Below are 8,157 nucleotides of genomic sequence, written 5' to 3'. Positions count from 1 at the left end.
TATATATATATATATATATATATAACTGTTTTTGCCATTTTGGTCAGCGATGTATATACTTTGCTTGTCAAAGCATTACTCTGCTACTTGTTGGATGAGCATAACTGCTTTCTAGGCCAGATCTGTGCTCACCAGACTGGGGTAATGATGAAGAATCGCTGTCAGATAAGATAACTGATCACCAGCCATTGTTTCCCTATAGTATTCTTTTAACCACAGAATAAGAAGAATGGATTGAAGAATAAAAATGCTCAACAGGGTGCAGAAATGTTACTTCGTTTGGACACCTAAAAAGGTACCCATCAATTGCCACGGGGTTGGAGGAACATCTTGGTACTTTTTCTTTGTGACTTATTTTGTTGAGCTCTCAATAAAACAATTAAGGCTCATTATGGGGTGCAGGCTGTTTCTATTTTTTTAACTAGAATACATTATCGCCAGTAGCTTTGTGCACTTCCCACCAGTGGCCATCTGGGTCAGGTGCTGGATGAATTTGTCTATATTTCTGGAGTTCTGACGTCAATGGCAACCTCAAACCTCTCAGTAATGGCTTCATTTATCCAATACCATACTTTGACCACTCCTCTGGCACAATAAACATAGCCTAACCATTCACTATCAAGAGTGCCCAAAAGGTACTTCTGTTCTCTTAGGGCCATATCAATATCTCAGATCAGTTGGCACTGCCCATGATGCCATCATACTGTTTACAGAAGGCACAGATTAGACCTCTGCAGACCCTTCCAATAAATTGATAATGCTCAGATCCAAGCAGGGGATAAAAAAAAACTGCTATGGTGAGGAACCAGATCAATAAAAGTTCATGCTTCCTTTTAGCATTATTTTAGAGTTTGGCCTAAACATAGAGTGACATGTGTAGAGCACTTTATAGCCACGACTTGTCAGCAGGCCAAAATGGAGCAAATATATTAAGGTTCTTGAACCAAAACCCAAAACCATACGATGAGAATAGTTTTTGCACAACAAGAAATTCTTATTCAGACAAAGATATTATTATTATTATTATTATTATTCAGGATTTATATAGCGCCAATAGTTTGCACAGCGCTTTACAATATAAGGAAGACATTACAGTCACAATACAATTTAAGACAAGATGGTAAGGAGGTAAGATATTCATACATTTGAATTTGCATGGTTTTAGTATCAGGCCTGCAGAGTAAGCAAATGTTGTATTTGCACTCTAAAACTGTGGAGGCAATTGTTCTAGAAAGATTTTTTTAAGTAGCCAAGCTGAAACACAGAGGCCGCACATCAGAGTACAAGCTAGGCACTGGTAATCCGGGCAGGGTTAAAAGGCTCCTATTCACTGACTGGTACATGAGATAGGCTGCCAGACACGGTCTCCTGTTCAAACACCAGTGTTGCCCAAGAAACGTCACTGTTTCAAAACAAAGAGCAAGAGACAGCAGCAGTGATGCCAAGGGGAGATACCATGAAGAGCGTGCAACAGCTGCATTGTGTATTGTAGGAAGTGTAAAGGCTGAATTCTAGCAAAAGCAATCAGTCCTTGACACCATTTTGTAGCAAGTATAAAGGCCCATTAAAAGTGGCTGAGACTGTGTTTAAATGACCAGGCCTTAGATCAGATTAAAAGCATTGCTGTTCAAATTAGAATCTCAAGTCAAAATCACTCTGAATTGCTTATTTATTGTAAATAACTCCATGTGAGCAAGAGTCCAATACTGGCTCTATATTAATCTTAGGTACAAACACACAAAATTAGGAAACACATCAACACTGGCTGACTAATGTTACCGCTGTGCAGTAACTTCAGTTTCCACCTTTCTACATGCCAGGTTAGGATTTCCTGTGAATTGTATTTATGAATAACAAAAAATGTAAAAGATGAAGAACAGACCCTTTACTGACACAAAGCATGCTCACCCACTGTGCACAGTGCACTGTGCTAAGAACTTTTTATATTTTTTAGGTCTTATACACAGTAAAATGGGTCTGTCACATAGTGATAAAAAGAAATCTCAAGCTGTCCAATTAGGTACATTTTCTGCACATCTAGATTTTGAGGTCTAAAACACGCAGAAGCAGAAAATACTTAAAATAAAAAAAGACCGCTAGAGGGGATTACAGAAGTGATTAAAATACAGTACACATCGAGCAAAGAGTTTACCTTGTTACATCCATGCCAAGTTTACACATTGAGGTTGACCTAATGAAGTCTTAAAGAAAGTTCACACAATGAAATGTATAAAGATTCACTTTAATTATCCAATCACATGGGAAGAAAATTCCTGGTTACCCATTTTATCTGCACATGATTAGATAATTTAAGTGAATATGCCCACAATTTATTGTGTGAAGAATCCCCCAGATTATTCCAAGGAAAAGTTTTAAGCTGCAGGAAAAAGTCATGAACATTCCAAAACTAAAAATTCAGCTATTCGGACCTCAGCTTTGTGAGAGAAAATGCAGAGATGACACATTTATTCTGAACACTAGTGGATCACAGAGACAAATGTATAGCCAGATATAGAAGAACATAAATAAGACCGCCTCAGCACCACCACTGTACACACACACACACACTATGCAGTAATGTTTGTGAAATATAGTAAGACTTACCGTTTGATCCTGTGCTAGCCGCTCAATCCAACAATTCAGGTTAGAAAATAACACACCAAAGTAATTCCAGATACTTATTGCTTACATCCATCGACAAGGGCCACACATTGATGTTTTTCAGGAATTCCAAACTGTTTTAGTGGGGGGGGGGGAAAACTTGTTTAGTGGGGGGGGGGGGAAAAATCAGTATGAATGAAAAAGACAAAACATAAATACTAAAAACAAAAGAAAATAAACAGGCATTTAAAAAAGGGAAATGATCATAGGTTTTTGGCCAATTTCATTTTTGATCACTTACACATTTTTTTTAAATGTAAATACCCTTATTTTACATATAAAAACAGGTCAGTACAGGGTGCATCCATGATTTAGTATGGGGAGTTTCCATGTCCTGTTTGCAGGGCATGCTATGCTTTTTAACAGGAAAGCCCAGCACTAGTTCTGCACCTGTTGATTGCTCCTATTAACTGGGAGAGGGAAGGGGTTCTGTTATCTCATTCTCACTACCTGCTGGCTAAAAGTGACAAATATGAAATACCTATTCGCAGTATTTTATATATAATTTACAAGATTAAAAAGCAATAAAATATTCTTGAACATTCTCCTTAAGGAGATAAAAAGCATTGGCAACTGACAAAAAACAAAACAAGTATATTTGCAAACATAGCACGCCAAATTTACCACCATGAAGATATGAGAATATATATATATATCGTCTTTGGCTGTCAGGAATCTGATTGGTTGCAGTCTAGTCTTAGTCGGCTAGCATTCTTTGTGCACTAGGTTCTGATGAAAGTGGCGTGCCCCAAGAAACGCATCAACCTTCGCATTCACAGCTGATGTCGGCGTCTGTGTAAACTCCAACTGAGCAGTGAGGCAATTTGTTTGGATTTGTTACCAATCATGATTTTATCCCTGGAGTCAATTGATGAGTGTTTAATACTGCTACTTGTGAGTCCCCCTTTCTTTTTAAGCTATCAATAAATATTAAATCAGTACTGCACAGGGTGGGCGCTCTTTTTTGAGTTTTTTTCCATGTGTGGATGAGAGCTTTCTGATCTGAGGAGCAGAAGCACCCCTGGGGCCAGTCTAATTGAAGATTGAAATAGTTGCTGGCTTTTAGCGCCGGAGGAACTTTTTTTGCAAACAAATTCAATGCCTCCCCCGTCGTGCGATCGGACGCATGGAAAAACTTTGCCTGTGTTCCATTCCACTGCAAATGCAAAAAATAGAGCAAGCCCTATTTTTTGCGTTTGCAGTGGAACGGAACGCAGGCAAAGTTTTGCCACGCGTCTGAACGCACTGCGGGCAGGGGGGCGTGGAAGCGGTGCCATTGAATTCAATGCACTGCCACACCCCCTCCCGCCCCAGAACGCAGGGGGAAGTTTTGTGAGCGATTGCGGTGTGTTCCAGCAGCTACCGCTCTGGAATGAACCACATTCGGTGTGAACAAGGCCTAAACATCAGGCAGACTTTAATGACTCCCTCGGCCTCAGCGGTAGGTGGCCAATAATTTTACCCCTATTTAGATTGCCTTTGGTGGCTTGTGGCCATTAATATATCTCTATTTACAGACAGCAGCTCTAATGGTCAGTGGTGGACACCATATAATACCCCTTATAACACACTCTTAAAAGCGGTAGTCTGAGGTGGGTGGACAGTAATTCACCTCCATAGAGAATCTATGTATGTCACTTAAACAAAAGTGATATTAAAAAAAATGGCCCTTGCAGGGGGGCTACCTCCGCACTGCAAGGGTTAAACTGCTAATTTTTCTCTAGGGGACGGAGTAAAGAAGAAATACTAATCCAATCCTTGGTTCTGTGGCAGTGATCACTCACCGGTCTTGCCCTCCACTCTGGTTGTGATATGTCCGGTGTCTTCATGTCTAATAGACCTGTATTATATGTGACAAAATGTCTGGTCCTTAGACCACCAGAGCTCCGGGGAGAAGAGGCTGCAGGGACTGGTCTAGCAGCCAGGCAGGACGGGAGTATCGGGTGAATATTTATTTTTTATTTTTGCCCCCTAGACAACATGAGCAGTTAATCTTTGCGGTGCAGGGGTAGCCCCACTTCAAGGATATATTTTGCACAATCTTTGAGTTCCACTGGTGGCCAATGCAATTAAAGAACCTTTCAATTTTCACAAAGACACACCAATTAATAAAAACGTAATTGCAGCAGATAACTATTCTTCCCTAAGAAAAATCACACATGGTTTACTTTGTGACAGATTAAAAACAGAACTGCAATTTTAGCCTACAATTGTTTTGTTTTTTTGGTCTGCACCTTGCATCCCAAGACATGACTAAACTCTTCCTAAGCTCTTTTGGGATACAAAAAATACAGCTCCTACGTTGTCACCAGTACACGATTGTTTCCAAAAACTTAGTGTTTTGAAAGCCATTGTTTTGTATTGAGTATGTAATGGTTTTATTGCCGTGTCCTATTGGAAAGATTTCCCCTCACTTCCTGTCCCAGAGACACAAGAGGAAGTGAGAAGAAATGAGTACAAAGCGAAGGGTAATCTATTTTGAGACATAGGAACAGAAGTTCCCATTGAAAGATTTCTCCTCACCTCCTTTTCTAGTGACAATAATATAATTTGGGATTTCCCATCACTTGACAATGGCCATTGAGTCGTAGGGCTCTGGCCAGTGTGAGAAGGACCATAAAGTGCGACTTTACTGAAGTACAAAGCACAGATAAGGGGAACTTAAGCAATGTGTCCTAGAAATAACTAACCTGAATCTTCCTATCATAGGCAAAAACACAGGTCAAGTCAAATATTTCCCTGTTATTGTGTTCCTTTAAGAAGAAAAAAAAATCCTACGTTATTGAAGTTCATCTAGGAGGGAAAAAAAATAAAAAAATCACTGGAAATAAAAATCATAAGCCCTTATTTCCATGAAAGCAGCAATATTTTCCATCATAAGTATCTCAAGAAACACAGAATTTAAACCATAATATATTCCATAATTAAATAATAGTAAAAGTTTAAGCAGTGACTAGACTGAATATGCTCAACCTCAAAAGTTAAAGAAATGCAGAAGCATTCAGTGCGTTTATCTGCTTAGCTGTTTCAAGGTACAGTGCAATTATTTTGCAGCAGACCAAATACATATTGTTTGATGCGGCTCTACCTTAAAAAGGCAATTGCTTAACAGTTCATAAATAAGCACTTATTAAAAGAAAGCAAGTGCTGAGTTAATCGGGCCAGATAAGCCTTTGTAGCATATTGTAATAGAAATAATTATGCTCCTGGGATAGGGCAGGAAGTGTGTATAAATACAAGAATGGGCCACCAGGGGCATAATAAAGCAGCCAGCTCCTCTGCACATTGCCGGGGAAGTTTGGAATAAAACACGGATGGGGAGATGCTGTCATGGACTAACCACAGCATTCTCTGCACAGATATCTCATGCTAACAAGGATTAAGGCACTCCTAAAATGCCAAGCAGCACATACAGTGTAATCACATGTCCAAATCTCCCATTGGCTGCTCCTATTTAAAGACTATTATTTCAAGAAAGAGCTGGCAAGTTATGCACGTTTCCTTCTTAGGAACACATTTTATAAACTACGGAGCCAACTGCCAAGCCTTTCTTAGCCCAAATTCCTAAAGCTTTTAGCGTGGAACAGCAACTTCTGGGGAGATTGTACTATGCTTTCTCCCAAGTACTGCTCTGTCACTTAAGCTGGTCATACACTAAAGCAATTAATTGTTTGGTATACGAAATTAGCTTTCTCATTACCTGACATGCAAATCTACACGTGGGTGATCTCCCATTACTGCCTTTGAGGGGTTTTCTCTACTAATCTCTGCCTTAGAAGAATATGAAAGCTTTTAACCATTCCAATCACTCGCAGTTACTCCCCTGCTTTCGGTCCATGCAGCTCGCTTCATATACAAGTAGAATACTGCACAATAGTGTTAACCAGTTTATGGCAGGTTTTACATTTCTATGTTGTCACTTGACATCCTAATTCTATATATTTGCGACAAATATATCTATATTCCTGTCTACTCAATCACCATCAAAGTTTCTAAGAGAGAAAAAAAAAAGGAAAAAACAAAACAAACTCTCCGGTAGATAAAAAAAAGATCTGATAATATAATATTATAAACAGCCATTTAGTCAATTATTTACAGCTGTAGATTCACTTTTCAGTGCAAGCAGACAGAGAAGACCACAGAAAATATACCACATAGTGTGAATTCGGAATGGCATATTTAGAAAATCTGGTGGAATCCAGGCGCACAAGGAACAAGTGTGTTCAGTTAGTTAGCCTAAAATATTAATTCACTGAGTGATGAATGCTTGATGAATGTGTGGCAAATGCACACTTTAGGCCTGGTTCACATATGGGCAGCCCGAGTGCGTGATTTCAATGGGGTCATACCCAGACGGCACCTTTTTGTGCAATGAGCGGCCCGCGTTTTTTGCAGCCATGTTTGTGCATAACTGGACCAGCGGAAACACGGCTCAAAACTGCGCGGATTGCTAGCCGCGATCAGAAAATGAATGCCATTGTTTGGATGATTGTGGGGCAAATCCAGATAGGGAGCTGATCGTTCATCACTCATATCACATGTTTATTTACACACTCAACCTCTCCACATTAATAACAAAGGGATTTAAAATGTACCACTCTGGTTAATTAGAAGAGATTCTTTACAATATGAATATGATCTCAATGTACGAATTGTTAAATAGGGATGGTCGAATTAGTAACAACCTGTTTGCTCTAAGGTCCCTATAAACAAGAGGCCAACACCTGTGACTGGAGGAAAATAGGTTTAATCTCAAACTGCGTAGGGTATTCGTTACTATTGGAGCAGTAAAGCTGTGGAACTCTTTTTCACAGGTAGTGGTATCAGCTAAGGGTATAGACACATCCAAAAAACATCTAGAGGTCTTCCTCAGGGAATACAATATATAGGGGTAAGGGGACAATATACAAGGGTACTGAAATTCTTAAATCATACACACACACACACACACAAACTGGGTGGACCTGTGTCTATACAACTTTAAAAGGAGAAATATGGGATGGGTGAAATACACTCATCCCAATAATTAGAGCCGGCATGAGACACTGAAGCGTTCACAAGTCGGCTCTATAGAGCGAGAACTTAGTGATCACATACCGCTGATCGCTCAGTTCATAATCTTCTCCCTGCAGAGAGCGGTGACTGTCAGTTTCTCTAGCGCTGACAGGAGGTACATAACGGGGAGGGGGGCGGGCACAGCTGGCTTTATTTCTAGAGTGGCAGACCAAGCTGTCAATCAGGCAGCAGGATGGATCCTGATGTCTCTCCACTGTCAGCATACAGCGAGCAATAGCCCACTATATGCTGCGTTTTTCAGGTCACAGGAGGACATTAGTAAATGTCCTCTTGTGACCCCAAGGAGAACTACGGCCAAAAAAAAGGGGTGCCCATAGTTCTCTCAACAACCAAGTAATGTAAGATAGAGGACCCTGGCTTTGGTCCTTCCCATGTATTTAATAATTCAAATTTATAACACCCACAATTCACTGAAAGCAG

At 40.0% G+C, this 8,157-nt stretch overlaps 1 protein-coding gene across 1 annotated transcript in view; it reads right to left on the bottom strand.

Moving 5' to 3' along the window:
- ZMIZ1 (zinc finger MIZ-type containing 1) overlaps positions 1 to 2,730 on the bottom strand; it is a 239,931-nt gene extending 237,201 nt beyond the window's left edge. The window contains exon 1 of the mRNA XM_018567827.1: positions 2,605 to 2,730. The gene's annotated coding sequence lies outside the window, so the exon portion shown is untranslated. The remainder of the gene's footprint in view (positions 1 to 2,604) is intronic.
- Between the last annotated feature and the right edge of the window lie 5,427 nt (positions 2,731 to 8,157).

Source organism: Nanorana parkeri, unplaced genomic scaffold (genome assembly GCF_000935625.1).
Source record: "Nanorana parkeri isolate BGI_ZX_2015 unplaced genomic scaffold, ASM93562v1 scaffold1100, whole genome shotgun sequence".
Classification (NCBI taxonomy): domain Eukaryota; kingdom Metazoa; phylum Chordata; class Amphibia; order Anura; family Dicroglossidae; genus Nanorana; species Nanorana parkeri.
The sequence above is the reverse complement of the archived record's forward strand: the minus strand, read 5'-3'. Positions and strand labels throughout refer to the sequence as shown.